General features: G+C 37.1%; 1 protein-coding gene across 1 annotated transcript in view; it reads right to left on the bottom strand.

Moving 5' to 3' along the window:
* Positions 1-18952, bottom strand: part of MYO1D (myosin ID) — a 372129-nt gene that overhangs the window by 165603 nt on the left and 187574 nt on the right. The gene's annotated exons all lie outside the window — the stretch shown is intronic.

Genomic DNA, 18952 nt, shown 5'->3' with positions numbered 1-18952 from the left:
TTGGCTCCAGTAAGCCAGTTTGAGTTAACTATATAGCACATCCCTGCAGATAGCCCATGCAGGTACAAGTTTATTTGCAACACTCCTAAAAGGCAGCAGTTATATCTGGTAAGTTCTCGTAGCATGGCACCTAGGCCAACATTCCACCAAAATAGGTTCTTAAGAATTATTTTTTGATGATAACAAAGAATGGAGCTAATTCACATGGTGAATATAAACTATTTCCATTTTGAAATATGCACCTTTTGTTTAGAAAGTGAATGAGCATTTTATAGAAAGGGGAAAACACAAACCAGGTTAAATTTCTTCAACCTGAATAAGCTGATGAGATGCACACAGGGGTACTTAACACAATCAGCCTGCATTATAGCTGCATTATAAACTGTACTGTTACAAAAATGTAGCTTAGCATATTCAAAATACCCACAAATCAGACTATACCTGTGGATAAACCTGTTAGAATATGCATAAACAAAGCACTTTAATCTTTATGGCATTATTTTGCCTTTTAACAATAAAGACCTGCTAACAAAAGCATTTTTCTTGAATTTTCTTAAGAGAACTGAAGTGAATTCAAGGCCTGAACACCCCATGGCCCCATGTCTTGGGTCCAAAAGCTATAGTCTAAAAAAGAATGAATTGTGCTATTCTACTAAACACATTTCACGTTGTCAGCAAGCACATTTTTAGTTCAGAAATCCGCTCGCTACCCCTTTCAGAAGAACGCCACGCCATGCTGCCTGAGGAATACTTCATGTGTGTGAACTTGGTAATATTTTATGCTCATTGAGATCTACCCCTTCTGTTACTTGCCGTGACTGTTCTGATCAATATTTCATGGAACCCGTACATGGTTGCCCTCCAGGGTCCTTCACGGAGTACTGTCAACTAAATTTCTCCTAGGAAATTACAAATGTGAACCTGGCCACACAATACCAGAAGAATCTCCAATGGGAACTGCAAAAATAAAAAATATATGGCCATAGTACAATCCTTGTTTAGAATGCCTTCCAAATGTTGCATGATCATTCTATAGGATTGCAAGAGTTAAGCATCCTTCTTATGTGTTCTAAACAATTATTCCTCATGAAAAAAAAAAAAAAGATATTGAGTAGTGCTGACATCTAAGAAGAGCCCAGCAATCCAAAGAGTTATACATTATACCCATATATACTTAAAAAAATTATAGATGCTTCTGCCGCACTTACATGGGAATAGATCAAATAGGATTTAAAGGTCTATTAGAAACACAAAGCATTCGATAGCTGCCACATTTTTCTGAAGTCTTAGTGTATTTTAAAATAAATTGAAGTTCAAGGGAAACAGTTCTCCTGCATCATAACATTAATACACATCCACTGGAAATGCTGTTGATTTACTGATGTGCAAATGAATGCGTGAAAAGTGGCCTGTGCTTCAGTAAATATTCCTCTTGCATAGAAAAAATATTTCACTAAAAGCAAAAAAAAAAAAAAAATCTGCATGATAAATAAGAAGCTTCTGTTTTAGTAATGAAGGCAAGCTGCACTGTCTTTTGAGTGTGAAACATGACAACGTGGCATCCTAATTTTAGTTTCTGTTTCCCAGTTAATTAAAGCTACAGTATTTTTCTGTTTTCTTAGAATTTATGAGGATTTAGATATTCTGCTCCTATCTAAGTGACCAAGAGAATACTAATATCCACTGGAAGTTCGCTGTAGCTTTGTGATTCTTTTCTCCAATTGGCTGGTTCCTTCCAGAACTCCGATTTAAGGAAAGTGCCCATCTGAGCCTCTTCTTCATTCTCCTGGGGACTCCAGCCCTCACTCTCCGCACTTTCTCCACTGTGTTTCCCAATCCTACTCGGCTTTTCAGCTCTCTTTCATGTGCTGCTTCTCTCCTCATTAGATTAGAAGTTCCCTAAGGGCAAGCACTATTGAACATCTAGCTGGTATTTGTATTCCCAGCACTTAGCGTGATCCCTGGCACATACTAATTGCTTAATAAATATTTATTGATGCGATTTGAGTAAAGTAAATGATTTTCCCTCTGGTTTCAGCGGACTCCAGAGAGATCACATCAAATTACACGTCTCTGGATCCTGAGAATATGATAGGACTCTTCTTAAACATTCCTGGCGTCTGTGTGGAAAGAGAAAAATTCGGATGGAAAATCCACTCTGAATGTCTCCTGTGTCATGCTAGCCTTGAGTTAAGAGCAGTCACTTCGTACTTAACATAAAAAGGCCCTACTCTGCCTGGACGTGTTGGTTAGATTAGCCAAGAGGCAGATGGACCCAGCTCGGGCACCAATGATAGGATGACAAGAGTCTGGGGACCCCTGAGGCTGCAGTGGCAACTTTCTATCCTGCCAGTTAGAGTCTTCTCTAATTCACTTCCAAAGCTTCCTGCTCAGAGTAACTCACGTCAGCTTTATGAGATGAGAGCCACGTTTTCTCGACTAGTCTCACAGCTGCAATTGCAGGAAAGTGTCTTCACAGTTGGAGCTCCTGGAATGGGACCTGCAGGTCTCACATCCAGGTGTGTGCTTCACTTACCTTGGGCCATGGCTACAGGAAGCCTTCAATTACTGACCAAGATGACAAAAATCTTTAAAAAAAAATTAGTCCCAGCCCTGAATTTACTTCCTTCAAAGTCTTTACCTACCATGCCATTCCTTCTCTATAATTAGATCTAGAGAAATTAGGAGAATATAATTAACTATCCAATTACCTAATTCTCAGCAGAAAATAATGACATGGATGGTAATAATACTGAATCTGATTAACTGACAGGATCCTATGGCAATATACCCTAGTAATGTGGAACTGCTCACTAGCAAATCAACCTTGGCCTTGACACCTGCTGGTGTGATAGGAACCACAAGATTTCACTTCAAGCTGAAGGTACCTCCTGTATTATCCAATTTCCAATTTTTTTCATGGATATTTTTAGGGTGCTTTCTCCAAAGCGATATGGATTTGGAGAGCCGCAATCAATAGAACCAATAGTTCCCAAGGGATAGTAGTAAATTATTAGCATCATATTGGCCTATCAAATCTTCAATCAATCATTTAACAGTAACATCAGCTCATGTTTATGGATAACACTTAATTTGCAAAATTTTTAAGTTTTAGTAGCTTAAAACTGTAAAACTTGGTGACCCAACATTTTTGGGACACTGTATAAATAAAATTTTCAACATATTGTAGTTAAAAAAAAGAAAAGAAGAAAGAAAAGAAAGAAGGAAAGAAGGAAAGAAGGAAGGCCCCTCTCTTCTATTCTCTCTCCCCCATCCTCTCCTAGCAGAGTAAGGCAAGCATTGCTGTAGTGATTGAGGGGCATATGGTATATCTGTGCTTCTGTTTTTCTTGTGTTTATTCTCTCCTGATTTTAGATGAACTATCAGGAATAGATCACCATCAATCCCCACTGGCACCCAGTAGCAACAGAAGCCAAGTCCGGTGAGAAGCCAGCCCTGAGGAGGGACCTGCTGGTCCCATGTAGCTAAGGGATCAGCTTGCAGAGACCTACTTCAAAGGACTGCATGCTAGCAAGGGAGTAATTAGTCTGCTGTCTATGATACATCAAGAAATAAGCTTGTTCTGAAGTTCTGAAGGGACTGCTTTAAGTTTGACTGAGTGCATGTGTGAAAAATGCTCCCTGGCTCAAGGGAGGTCGTCACGCTTTGGTCCACACTATACCATCTCAACCAATATCCCTTTGTAAAGGCAAAATGGTGTGAAGAGGTTCATTTAGATCAGGGAGATGTTTATTGGATGAATGAAATTGGGGAAAATATATCCAAGAGAAGGTCTTGCGAGTGATAGGTTCCTAAGGGGAACTGATTCTGGAGACCTGATCAATGGCGGTTGGGGCAGGCTACCATAAGAATCTTTGCTACATCTGTACAAACTAGTATTTAGAAGGAGGTACAGTTCTATGAACATGATAAGACTTTTTATCCCCCTGTAGACTATTGGTATTATCACTCTGAGAACATCCTTGTGAATGGTGACCTGCCAATGTACATATCCTTGCTAAGTGTTGAAGCGTTTGTTTGCATTTTGTGAAAGTGGGTAAAATTAAAGCCCAAACCAACAAACTGACTCAACCTCTCCCAAGTCTTGCCCTGAACATGCCCTGAAACAACCAGTCAAGCTGGCATGGAGACAGTACAATCAGAATAAAGCTTGGCGGACTTAAAGAATAGGATTCAAATTTTAACTCTGAAGCAACAACTGTGTCTCCAGGGGAAATCACTTGACTGGTGAGTCTCACTTTCCCCATATATAAAATTGGGATTAAGTGATTTATACTACCTACAATAGCAAGAGTTAGTGTATGGAGAGAACTTTGCACATCTTAGAAGGCTACAGAAATGTGTATTATTATAGAGCAGGAGGAATAAAGGAGCACAAATCACGGTGATACCAGGAAAGAGGGCTATCCCTCAAGTCAAAGGAGGAGAAAGAATCGAGAAGGAAGTGGCAAACGCCACAGAGAGACTAGGCAGGATGAGAAGTGAAAAAACCTCCAGTGGACACTGACTTCAAGGGAGTCATTAGTAACCTTTGAGAAAGCAGGATCAATAGAATGGTAGAAATGGAAAGCAGATTGCACGAGTAAATGGAAAGGAAGGAGATGCAAAGAAACGGAAAGATGCTCTCTCTAGAAGCTGAATAGTGAAGAAGATGGAGTATGGTAGATTAAAGAGGTAGCAAGGTCAAGGGAAGTGGTTTTTTCCTTTAATGTTTCTTTGTAAGGATTGGAGTGGGAAGGAGTGATTCATGTTTGTACATAAAAATGGAAGGATCCAGGAGGTGTGTGTGTGGGGGTAATTGATGGAACAAGGTCACTGAGCAAAATGGAAGGGAGGGAGTGAGAGAGATGAAGGCCATAGAAAGAGGGGCTAATCTCTCTTCTGAAATCGGAGGGAAGGAAGAAAAGATGGTGGAGGACAAACACAGAGATGGAGGTGGAGGGAGCCCATTCTGGATAGCCCAATCTTCTCTGTAAAGTAAGAAGCTACATTATTTGCTGAAAGTGAGGGAGAGGGGAACAGTGACTGAAATAGGGACCTTTTGATTAAGAAAAAATACTTCTAGGAATGTGATTGGAAATCAATAAGGGATTTTTAAAAAATATTTTTGTGGTGAGGAAGTTGGGATTAAGTGACTTGCCCGGGGTCACACAGCTAGGAAGTGTTAAGTGTCTGAGGCCAGATTTGAACTCAGATCCTCCTGAATCCAAGGTTGTTGATCCATCCACTGAGCCATCTAGCTGTCCCCTCCTCCTTCCCCAAATCGCATCTCAGCATCCAGTAATACTTTCCATTGCTTTCAGTCTTCTCTACTCAAAAATCATTGGGCAGATGATGGTAACTTTTTTTTCTGTCTTTTTCTGTCCAACTTAGTGAATGCAGATATTCATAGAGGGTTTCTCTTAGTCTCATACTTCCTCCACATCTCTCTTTCAATCTACCTTTCTTCTGATTCCTAATTCTTACTCAGCTCTCTGGAGAATCTCCTTTCCTATTTTGCCTCGGCAATTTTCTCTTCCAATTCCTACCATTTTCATGGCTTTTCAAACACAGGGGTTACTGATATGCAGATACCAGGAAAATAAAAAAAAATGTCCTAAGCTCTAAAATAAAATCATCTTAGCAATCACCATAACCACCTCTTAGGGTATTTGAAAATGCAAGGAAGCATCTTTTAGAATCACTACCAGCATATACCTTCTCATCTTCTTAGAGCAGGCATAAGGTTTCTTCTCTGAGATATAAAAGTTCTTTGCAGATAAAATGCACTTTACCCCGTCTGAAATTTGTCTCTTTTCTAGGAAAGAAAGAATTAGGAGCATCTACAAATGGCCAAGCTATTCACATGGTACCACAATTGGCTAAAATCCCAAATATACAACTCTCTGCCAAGCTTAAAGCTTTTGAGCTAACTGGAATATTTAGTGACCCAAGCACGCTTTGCTTTGGATGAAAATAATACTCTTGGGTGAAGAGAATGATGAAATGTTTCCCAGACTCAAAATGATTTTATTCACATTATCTATTGACCATGTATTTTCCACACTTGCACAACATGCATTTTCCATCCAGGTACTCCTCACATAAACCTCTCTTTGTGGATTGAAAGGTTGTCCTGCCTTTCATTTGGGTCATGAACTGTAGCTCCCAGTGGAATACCAAAGGATTTTGCAATTTAATGCAAAAATCCCTTCTTTGTATCAGACATTGGTCATTGATCTTTCATTAGTTAACATTCCTTATGAACAAGTCCTAATAGTTTCCAGGGCTAAAGAAAGCAAGCAAGGTGAACTATTACATTATGAGAATTTTGCCAAGAGCTTTTTTTCTCTTTTCTTTATACCACCCACAAAGGCTACAGAGTTACCATGGAAACAATAGCTGCTAAATTATGAGTGACAGGTCTCCAGAGAGGAGTCTCTGGGAATGAGAACTCCTGAAGTTTAAAAAAAAAAAGGTGGGAGGCAAAAATAGGTATGATATAATAGAAGCTGGTTTTTTTTACCAAGCACAGGAAGGCTCATTTGAAAGTTACATTTTAGCCAGCTAGGCAACCATGGTAATCAGTTTATTCCATCTTATATCTAATCTTAGAATACATCTCTTCAGGAGACCAAGCTTACATTAGGAAAAGTTTTAAGTATATGTATATACCTTGCAATAATTTCACTTCAAAACTGGGAGTCATACTGATGCAGCAAATTGGTTGCCTTGGAAATGAGCTGTCACCAGGGCAACAAAACCACTGCTGCTTCTGAGAGAGCAAATCATCTGTCTTCCAACTTGTGGGGGAATGAATTGGAAGAAAAACTTATTGGCAAAATCTGACAGGAAAGACATGAGAAAAATGATTTTTCACCATTGTTTTTGCTAGTGTGTTTTTCTCTGATATTTTTGGAGGAGAAAAAGAAAAGGGGTCAGGAAAAAAATAGAAGGATTTTATTATTCATATGCTTAATTTTTACAGTAGCATTTAAAAATTGTTCTTCCACACCTTTTCTATTTAAACAGTGTTTAATAAACGAATGGTATTAATATCAGACTAACAATCCTACATCTTCACTGAATCTTTATAAGATTATGAGAATCAACTAATTGTGCACATGAAGAGTAAACTAAAACAACAATGCTATGTAATAATATAAAGGCAAAACCTCCATGTCCAATAATTAATGTTTATTGCATATGCATCTAGCATAACTACAGAGGGGAAAACAGCCAAATGACATTGAAATCAGCTGTTGTGAGTTAGCTGCACTACCATTTCCTTATTTGCTGATGTGATTTTAACTAGAATCAAAAAGGCCTAAGTTTCCCATTATCTCAACAGATTTAATGGCCAATATGATAGAACCAAAGGTTCAGCAAAATGTCAACAGCTGACAATTATACCTCTCTACCAAAATGAGCTCCAAATGGATATATAACTCAGGTATAAAAGGTCGCAGCATAAACAAAGGAGAAGACCATGAAAAGAAATATCCTTCACAATTATAATTAGGAAAATAGTCTATGATCAAGAAAAGGGTAGAAAGAACCACAGGAGACAAATTTGATCAAATAAGATTAAAAAGATTTTGCAGAGAAAACCAATGTAGTTAAAATGAGAAGGGAAACATAATCTTCACAGCAAATTTCTCTAATTTTTAAAAGTCTGATACCACAAATATACAAAGAATATGTTTAAACATACATGAATAAGAATCATTCTCCAATAGACAAATGGTAAAAAATATGAATGGGTAGTTCTCAAAGGAAGACATCCAGGCTATCAATGACCACTGGGGGAAAAATGATCCTGGTAATGTAAAACCACTCTAAGGTCCTGCGTTGCACTTATCAGACTGGCAAAAGGAAAAGGAAAAGGACTGGTAATGGAGGGGCTGTGAAAAGACAGGCACATTAATTTACAGGCTTAGTGGGGAAATTTCTGTTTTGGACACATTGAGGCAATGAAACTGAGTCACAAAAGAAGTATATGACTTTTCCGTCACTGGAAACCAATTTGGAATGATGCTCCAAAAGTCATTAACCTATATATATATTTTTTTTCTTTGACCTTATGATGTCACAATGATGCCTATAATCCAAGGAAATGAAAAAAAAGAGAAAAAGTACATACACATACACAAAAATATTTACAATGGCTTTTTTTTTCTTGGAATAAAGAATTGGAAACAAAGGTAGTTCCCATCAATTAGGGAAGAGTCAAACAAATCACATTATATGAATGTAATGAAATATCATAGTGTAAGAAGTGACAAAAGAGATTATTTCAGAGAATTTTGGGAAGATTTATATGAACTGATACAGAGTGAAGTGAACAGAAGCATAAGAATAATTTATCTAAGAGCGTGTTAATTAGATAAACAATGTGGAAAAACTTGGGAACCATGATCCATTGATCATGACTAACTGCAGAGCCAGAGAACTGACGATGAAGCAAGCTGCAAACTGACAGAGAGGTTATGGACTCAGGGTACAAATGAGACATAACTTTTTGAACATCACAGTGTGTGGGTTGTTTTGCTTGACTATTATTTATTACAAAGATTTCCCCCCCTCTCACTTTTCAATTTGGGCTAGGGATCTGGAAAAGGGGTATAATGATGGTATTGCAAAAATAAAAGAAAGTCAGTAAACATTTAAAAGAAAATAATAAGAAGAAAATAGAAGGAAATCCAAGGAGAAAGAGACAAGCAGTAAAGCTATGAAAGTAACATGGCAAATAGTTGCTTAAAAAGCAACCTGTACATAATACAGATTCATGGTTTTATACATAATCAGCTTTGGGAAATGCTATTTTTGGTGTTGAAGTGAAAAAACTATGTAAATAAAAGGAAAAGAGACTTAAAGTTTTCTTCTGCTCCATAACTTTGAAAAATTTACACATTTTCTCTATGGCACCTTAATGCTTGCAATATTAAATGTTTCCTTTAAACTTGTCCCTTCTCCCAATTTTCCCTCTGGTGTTAATGGTATCACTAACCTGTTACTCCAAACCTCAGAATTGCTGCCTCTACTTTTTCTTTCATGCTTGGTCCATCCAAACAGCTTCCAAGTCTTAAATTTTACTTCTAACAATTTATTTCAAATCCTTCTCTTATCTTCCACTCCTCATACTACCATCCTCGTTCAAGCTCTCATCACTTGCCTGAACAAATATAAGCAGCTAACTGGTCCCCTGTCTCAAGTCTTCCTATCCATCCAGTTCAATCTTCTACAGAATGACCAAGAGTCTTCCCAACACAAAAATCTGACCTTGATATTTTCTTTTCAAAAAATACAAAAGGATCCCTAATTTCCCACAGGATAAATTGTTAACTCCTCCGACTAGCAACTAAAGTTCTTCACTTTACTTAAAAAGAATGCCTTTCAGACATATTCTTGTTCTCAAGTCAAATTTACAAGATATTCCCTTGAATTCCAACACATCTTCTCCCCACTTTAGTCTTCAGGGTTCTCTATGTCCAGAATATAGTTTTTCCTCATCTTTACCTTTTAAAATCCATCTTTTTCTTCAAGGTCCAGTTTAGGTGCAAATTTCTTCATGAAGGGAAATTCCTGATCACACCTGCCTCTGACTCATTGTGTTCTTTCTTATCAATTTTTTAAAAGAACCAACTGACTAAACTTTTCCTTACTTTCCAACATACTCTACCTTTTGTGCTTTTCTTTGTTTATGTAATGCCCATAAATCTCCTACCCCCAGTAGAAGGTAAACTTCTCAAAGACAAGGACTATGTCATATTTTAATATTGTATCTTTAGCACCTGGTATAATACCTTGCATAGACCAGGGCTTAATAAATGTTTAACAATATGCAGTTGGATTCTGCTTTCTAATCTGTTTTGCTTCTCCCCTTCATTTTATAGGTGAGTTTTCCCTATTCTCATTCTTTGTTAAAATGGCTAATTATGTAGCTTTTTTTTTTTTTTTTTAACTGTCATAGTCTTTCCTTACTCTCTGTTCTACTTCATTACAGAGAAGAAAAAAGGTGATGGAAGAGAAGGATTATGTTCAGCATCTATTGAAACAATGTGCTCCCCATTTAAGTTTCCCTTTTACCCAGTTCTTACATTTTCTTTCTTTACTTTTAATTCTTTTTCAATTTATCTTTAGAAACTGAGTAAGAGATAAAGATCATAAAGGAAAACATTTGCTCTCTAAATGACCTTCCACTAAAATCTAATTTCATAGTCTCCTCAGCAGGTTCTTAAAAACAAAGATAGCAGAATATTTACTATGGTAGGCTCTGCCCAATCTGGAAAGAGTTGAATGTGGCCCAGGTCAGAGATTATGTGCCTGCCATTTGAAGGACAAGTTAGCAAAGTTTTAAGAGCCTCACTATCAGAAGGATGACTTATGATCAGTACACTGAATCAATGAAATCACAGATTATTGAAGGATAATACACAGATTTCATTTGTTTAAAGAATCAGACCAATATTGATGAAATAAAAATTTCCATTGTGAAAATGAATTGTTGTATATTCATTGCAGGATTGTTTTTTTTCCGTTTAGCAATTTAAAAAAAATCACTTATTCTGATTAAGTATCTCTATAATTGACTATGCTATAGTGATAGCAATAGTGATATATATATTCACAATTTAGAAAGGATTGTTAAAGAAGGAAGAGTTAGAGTTTTCTCCATTTGTGCTTAACACAAAGGAGAACTGTGTTTTAAGATGCTGCTTCACATCGATTAGAGATCTCATGCCTTCTACTCATACTATGAAATGGTAAGGCAGATAGGATTTTAAAAATGGAGTACCATTGGGGGCTGGCCAGCTTTTGAATCCCTCCTGAGTCACACTTTCAAAATGTAGCATCATTATTTCCTTTTGAAGAGTCAAAAACTTCTATATGTGGGTAACAAAAGCATTTAGCATAGTGTTGGGCAAACTAAATAAATAAATACATGTTTAGAAGAATGATTCAAAAAAAGGTCTACAACCTAATAAGAGATAGTAGAATTCCCCTTTTTTTGGAGATCTTTAAGTAAAGGCTAGAAATGAACATAGTAACTTCATGTTTGACAAACCCAAAGACCCAACGACTGGGGTAAGAACTCACTTATGATGAAAGCTGTTGGGAAAATTAGAAAGTAATCTAGTAGAAGCTATGTAGACATGCAGAATGAGAGAATAGGCAAATTAGGGAAACCTCGAAGAAATTATCTATCAGACTTGTGGATAGGGAAAAGTTCATGATCAAACGAGAGATAAAAAAAATTCACAGGAAGTACTATATACAATTTTGATTACATAAAACTGAAAGAGTTTTACACAAACAAAAACAATGCAGCTAAAATTAGGAGAAAAACAAATTGGAAAAAATCTTTACTGGAAATTTCTCTCATAAAAGTCTCATTTCTAAGATGTATAGGGAACCAAGTCAAATTTATAAGAATAAAAACCCTTCTCTAATGGATAGGTGGTCAAAAGATATGAATAAGCAGTTTTCAAAGGAAGAAATAAAAACTATTAATAGCCATATGAAAAATTGCTCTAAATTATCAACAATTAGAGAAATTAAAATTAAACAATTCTGAGGTGCTACCTTATATCTCATCAGATTGACTAAGATGAGAAAGGACAGAAGTTAGAGCACAAAACAGGTAAACCACTGCATTGTTGTTGGAGTTGTGGATTGGTCCAGCCATTTTGGAAAGCATTTGGAAATATTCTTTAAAAATTGTTAAATTTTGTATACGTAAAATTTTGTATACATGTATAAAATTTGTATACATATCCTTTGACCCAGCAATATTGCTACCAGATATATATCCCCAAAAAGATAAAATAAAGAGGAAAAGAACATATATGTACAAAAGGAATCATAATAGCTTTTTTTTTTTTTTTTTAGTAATAGCAAAGAATTAAAAACCATGAGAATGCCTAATCAGTTAAGGAATGAATGGAAAAATTATGAGATGAATGTGATGGAATACTAGTGTATTATAAGAAATGGTGAAGGGAATTGTTTCAGAAAAATTTGGGAAGACTTGTAAGAACTGATGAAAAGTGAAATGAGCAGAAACAGGATAACAATTTATAAAGTGTCATTAATACCATAAAGATAATAAATTTTGGAAAATTTAGTAACTGATCAACACCATGACCAACTACAATGCCAAAGGACTCAGGATGAAACATTCATCTCTGGAGAGAAAACTGATGAACTCAGAGTACAGAGTGAAGTATATTTTCTTGTTTCTTTTTTTTTTTTTTTTTTTTGGACAGGGCTTATGCAGAAGTTGTTTTTATGACTACGTATTTGTAATGGGTTTTATTTTATTTTATTTTATTTTTGAGGCTGGGGTTAAGTGACTTGCCCAGGGTCACACAGCTAGGAAGTGTTAAGTGTCTGAGACCAGATTTGAACTTGGGTCCTCCTGAATTCAGGGCTGGTGCTCTATCCACTGCGCCACCTAGCTGCCCCTTGGGTTTTATTTTTCTTGCCTTCTCAATGGGTAGGGGAGAGGGAGGTAAGAGTAACAGAATTTAGAACTGAAAATAAAACTGAATAAAGAAAAATAAAGGTTGGATGATGATTTGTCAGATAGATAAAATTCTTGTTCAGAGCAGTGGTTCTCAAAATGTTATTCACAGTCCCCTGGGGGGTCTTTTTTGAGGGGCTGTAAGGCCACAACTATTTTAATAACCATAGTAGGATATTATTTGCCTATTAAAATATTTCCTTTTCCAACTACATATCTAGTTGAGGCTGGATTTTTTTTTCATATTCTTCCATCAAAACAACAGATCACAATAGATGGAATGCAGGAGATATGAAGATCTACATTAAGCCAAGCATTTCAGAGATTTTGGGGGAAAAAAACCGTGTCAAACAATGCCATTCTTCTCACTAAATGTTTTTGTTTTGGATAAGTTTTTTTCCATAAAATATGTTATTTGTGTAACTAATAGCAGGTTCACTATTATTTTTCAACTAATTATTTGAAAAATTCAGATTTTACTTTCTAATTTGGTAAATATTGATAGATATATCTTATATAATAAATAAAAGCTCTCTGAGGTCCTTAATACTTTTTAAAGTATAAAAGAATCCTCAGTAATTTTTAAGGATGCAAAAATATCCAGAGACCAGAAAGTTTGAGAAAATTGATATAGAGGTTAGATATAATGGCTTCTCTGGTGTCTTCCTACTCAGATTCTTTGATTCTTCTGAGTTACTAAAAAAAAAAATTAAGCTAAGTTTTGTTTTTCTTAGCTGTCATACAGTCAACTTCCTTTCTGATGGATGATCACCAATAATTATATTCTTATGTCAAAAGGAGAAAGATCCCTATTCAATCCTGAGAAGTAGAGTAGTCTAGTCTATGATCACTCCTCTACACAACTTGATTTTTTTTCTCTCTTCTTTCTATTTCCTCCCTTTCTTCCCCATCACAGTTTTGAAAATTGCCCTCAAACTGTTGAGTCTGAGCAATTAAGCTAGTATTCTTCTTTAATTAGGAAGATGGGCAGGGAAGAATGGGGCCACCAGGCCCCAGGAGTCTTGTGTGAATGAAGATTTGTAAGATGACAATTATAGCATTTTCTGTTTGAGCATGTCCACGTTTTCAGTTACCACAAAAGACAGACTGTCCATTAGATGTTAAAGATTCCTGTTTGGTTTTGGACTCATCCACCCAGCTTGTGCTTGCTATAGGTAGTATAGCAGGCTCATAACTAAACTGGAAGGTAAGCTGTGAGAGTCTTGTCAACAGCCCCAGGGAGCTTACAACATGGTGGAGAGGTAAGAAGGACCGAGTTGATACGTCTTGCTGTTTCACAAGTTGGACACATTATTCACAAATATTATTGTTTAGGCAGCTAGGTGGTACAATGCTGGACCTGGAGTTATAAAGATTCATCTTTCTGAATTCAAATCCAGCCTCAGACACTCATTAGCTGGGTGATTTCACCCTGTCTGCCTCAGTTTCCTCATCTGTCAAATTAGCTGGAGAAAAAAAAGGCCAATTATTCCTGAATCTCTGCCAAGGAACCCCAAGAGGGTCATGAAAAGTCCCACACAACAGAACAGCAGCAACAACCATCCATTGTTTGATCTGAAATCTGAAAGAGATGGAAAGTTGAGACCTGCAATTTTGGAACAAGCCTAACAATTGTACAACATGTTCCATAAACCTTTTCTACATCCAGGTAAGCTACAGGCCAGTAGCTCACCTCTGCCATGGACTAACAGGTGAGCAACAAGCAATTACAAATACTATGTGCTAAGTACTGGGGACAAAAATACAAGCAAAAGGACAGTTCCTGCCCTCAAGGAGATTACATTTTTTTCTTTATTTAAAAAAATTATAGCTTTTTATTTTCAAAATATATACATGGATAATTTTCGACATTTACCCCTACAAAACCCTATGTTCTAATTTTCCCCTCCTTTTCCCCCTCTTCCCCCATTTTGCAAGTGATCCAATATATGTTAAACATGTGCATTTCCTCTATACATGCTTCCACAAATAGGAGATTACATTTTTTAATTAATTATAGTTTTTTAATGACAGAACATATGCCTGGGTAATTTTTCAACATTGTCCCTTGCACTCACTTCTGTTCCAACTTTTCCCTTCCCTCCCTCCACCCCCTCTCCTAGATGGCAGGCAGTCTCATACATGTTAAACACGTTAAAGTATAAGGAGATTACATTTTAAAAGGAACAGCCAACATTTTATAAAAAGGGAGCTGAAAAGTAGCTGGAGAGGCAAAGTATAGGGGAATGGTGGCAAAGTCTAGAGAGGCAGAAGCATAGCCAAGAGGAGGGATGAATCATGGCTGGTCTGAACCCATTCCCCAAATGGAGACCCCCTAAAGGAACTCATCAAACAGGAAAGTGGGTCACAGCATAAGGAAGGATGCTCTAGGATTATAAGGCAGCTGAGTTGTAGTAACTAAGTCTGGAGAATCAAAAGCACAGCCAGGAGAAGAAATGATTCTGGGTACATAGGTGACTGAGTTGTGGGTAATACTTCAACAAAAAGTTGTAGTTTCAAAATAAAAAACATAACATCTAAAAACAACATCTTGCTTTTTAAGTAACTGGATAAAAGTTTCTTCAGGGTTATTTATCTTATTCTAAACTTGCTACTGATAAGAACTCAAAGAAAAATCTGTTGGCTGCCAGATTCCCTTTGCATTTCCCCTATATGACCCTTCTGGTATCACTAAATTCAAAACTTAATGGACATACAGTTCACCAATTGTTAGGTATAAAGCATTGGTCTAGATGCAGAGTACATACAAAGTTTGAAGACACATAGCTCCTGCTTTCATGGAACTTGCAATGCAGAAAGTTGCTTCACTTCTTACCCAGCCCTTAGTCATTGAATGGGTGTTGCCTCAGACAAACCTTAATTTAAAAAGTCACTTACTGCATCCTGGACTGATGCCAGTCATATTGACCTTTTCTTGCCGCTGGAATCTGAGGCCTCTGGAGAAGAGCTAGGCTGGCAGCTTCGTGCTTTTCTGCTTCCCCAAATCCAAGTCTCACAAATTAAGACATCATGTTTGTGAGGTCATTGGTTTTCTTCAAGAATGAGGGATGAACAACAACCCAGAAGGGATATGTGATACAAATGCCAACAACTCTAATATGAAATAATGCATATGCTGATGTACATTTGGTAAGTACACAGAAGACATTAAGAGCATTTTCTTTCAATACTAAGTAAGCAAAATCACAAATTTCCCAGTGGCAAACTCATGAGAAAGCTATTCTGTTCCCTTTTTTGAAATAAATAAATAATGAAGCTAAGAGAGCAGTGGAGAAAAAGAATTATTCAGTCCAATACCCAATTTGAGCATGCACTACATACAGGGCACTTGATTTCTCTGAGGAAATCTTCTCAATGAAACTAAAAGTTCTAGGAGAGGAAAAAACTGTTTTGTTTTTCTCTGTAGTACTTATAATACTGTCCTTACATAGTGCTTTGAATAAATTATGTACTAAGTAAATGTGGGAAGTTAAAGGAAGGGAAGAAAGAAAAGGGGAAGGGAGGGAAAAGGAAGGAATGGAGTGAATAGAAAGGGAGAAAAGGAGAAGAAGTGAATGGAGAAGAAAAGGGAAGATAAGGAAGGGGGGAAATCAAAGGAAAGGGACAGGGAAGGGAAGGAGGGAAAAAGAAGAAAAGGGACAGGGAATAGAAGATAGGAAAAGGGAGGAGGAGGAAGGAGTGAGAAGAAGGAGAAAAGGGAAGGAAGGGGGGGGAAAGAGTAAGGTTAGGGGGAAAAAACCTTCATAGGTGATAACAAAAGGCCTAAAAATACCCAAAGAATAGGACTGAAGAAAGAGAAGACAAAACCAAATCAAGGACTTGCTAGACATGCTTGCTTCACAGGGCATTTAATTATACACTATAAATATCACCAGAGCACCTGATCCTTTTGCCACCAAACTGACAAAGGCAGTTTATTGATCCAGTAATCCCTTTCTTTTTGAGTCATAATCCCCATCATCAAAGAGCTCTTTCAGAACAGCCTGTGCATCCCATCTCCTGTATCTCTCAGAGTCATACTTAACAAACCCAAGAGAACAAACTAAGAGGGCTAATGGATGAGAGTGAATCAGTGTAGGTTCTGAAAGCTAGAAGGCAAGAACTTTATTATCTTGATGACTGCGCTGATTTCTCTTCTTTAAGCCTTGGCCACAGGATTTGTCCATCATAACTATGTGTTTTTTGGCTTTTTTAAAAATAGGAGTCCAATTGACAACTCCCAAGAAAATCTTTTTTTAAAGATTAGGCAAACTTCCAACTAATTTCCTTCTTCTAATTTATAAGGGGGAGGTTTTATTGGTCAAATTATCTGACTCCTTAAAAGCAAATAGATGACACCATAAAAAACAAAGGGCATTTTGCAGTGAGCTAATCTGGTCAAGGCAAACAGGAAATCCTTATTTCTTTCACTTGCTAAAAATGAATTCTATGATTATTTAGGAACTTCTGACTTAGGTACAGAATCCTGACACCACAGGAAGAACCAAGACATGCCCTATATACCAATAATAAAGCCAGTTACTTTGGAACGCAAAAAGCTCCCAAATTAGACTTAGCTTTGCAGTAAGCCTCTAAGAAAAAGTCAATTGTATAAACCAGGAAGAAAAGCTAAATTACCCTAATTAGAACAAAATGAGCACAGTTACAGACGCTCAGCAGAGCTCACAGCTGCTGCTCCCTTGACTCTGCACCCCTTACATCTAACAAGTTGCCACTGGCTAACTGATGCTGCAAAACCACTAACTGCTTTTTGTTTTTTAATACATAAGTTGGAAGGAGACAAGAAGGCCAGGGTCTCCCATCATTTTTTCTGATGAACCTATGATTCAAGTTGCACTTTCAAAAATGACTAGGGTTTCAATGAAGGGAACTGATAGACAAAAAGGAGGGATAGTGGGTAGACCCCAGTGCCATTTTCTTTTTTTTTTTTTCCTAGTGCCACTGTCATTTCCCCTTATCCACATAATTCTATAAAGGAAGTTAAACAACAGTACCCTCATACCTACAGCTGCTCAAGAAAGAAGCACCTGCCTGCGTAAGAGGCTAAATAATAAGAAAATTTGGCCAAACTTCCTAATTTTTTTTTGCCTTGGATTATTATCCTGAGTCTTCCTTCCTTTTCTTCCTTCCTTCCTCCCTCCCTCCCTCTTTCTCTCCTCCTTTATTTCTCTCTTTCTCTCTCTCTTTTCTCTTTCTTCCTTCCTTCCTTCCTTCCTTCCTTCCTTCCTTCCTTCCTTCCTTCCTTCCTTCCTTCCTTCCTTCCTTCCTTCCTTCCTTCCTTCCTTCCTTCCTTCCTTCCTTCCTTCCTTCCTTCCTTCCTTCCTTCCTTCCTTCCTTCCTTCCTTCCTTCCTTCCTTCCTTCCTTCCTTCCTTCCTTCCTTCCTTCCTTCCTTCCTTCCTTCCTTCCTTCCTTCCTTCCTTCCTTCCTTCCTTCCTTCCTTTCTTTCTTTCTTTCTTTCTTTCTTTCTTTCTTTCTTTCTTTCTTTCTTTCTTTCTTTCTTTCTTTCTTTCTTTCTTTCTTTCTTTCTTTCTTTCTTTCTTTCTTTCTTTCTTTCTTTCTTTCTTTCTTTCTTTCTTTCATAAAGGAGGATCTAAACATGTGATTCATTTATTATAGAGCTTCCCTGGCATGGAGACTCCTTCACTGGCAGAGAGGCAACTCATTCATAACTCATAGTCTTACATGATTGTCTGGGACACGGAGACCTCAAGTCATTTGTCCTGGTCCTACAGGCAGTACACAGCAGAGTCAGGATTTGAACTCTGGTCTTCCTGCCTTCGAGGTTTGCCCTTTTCCCACTGTCATATGAACGCCCACTTAAAAGAGCTTGCAGCCTCCCAGAAGCTGTAAAGGGCTGTTTACTTAGTTATGGCAGTCTTCAAAAAAATAAAAATACAGGAAAAAGTATATTTTCTTAGGAGTACATAAAGATTTATTTTGTAACAAAAAGAGAGTCAAGGAGGATCCCTTATTAGAGAGAGCCAGGGACTTATGCTGTCTGTCCTGCTTGATTTTCTAGCCATTAAAAAACACATTTAACTTTGCTGGATTGGTGATTTAAAAAGGGTGTGTGTGTGTGTGTGTGTGTGTGTGTGTGTGTGTGTGTGTGTGTGTGTGTGTGTGTGATTCCTTTTACACTTTTTTTATTCTGTGTGATTCATAAAAATAAGGGGTACTCAGACAATTGGATGGAGGGACTTTTGGGAGAAAATGCTTTAACGTGACTTTAAATCTTTTGAAGGATAAGAGCTGCTTTTATACATATTCTAAAAGACTGACTGGTTTTATCTCCCATTTGGAAAGAAAAAAATTCAGGGAATAAATCACAAAGAAATAGCAAAAATCAAAATTTACAGTTTAATCTAATGCAGTTAAATTTAATAATTTTATGTAGTTCTCAAGGA

The sequence above is a fragment of the Sminthopsis crassicaudata genome, chromosome 4 (genome assembly GCF_048593235.1).
Source record: "Sminthopsis crassicaudata isolate SCR6 chromosome 4, ASM4859323v1, whole genome shotgun sequence".
NCBI lineage: Eukaryota > Metazoa > Chordata > Mammalia > Dasyuromorphia > Dasyuridae > Sminthopsis > Sminthopsis crassicaudata.
The sequence above is the reverse complement of the archived record's forward strand: the minus strand, read 5'-3'. Positions and strand labels throughout refer to the sequence as shown.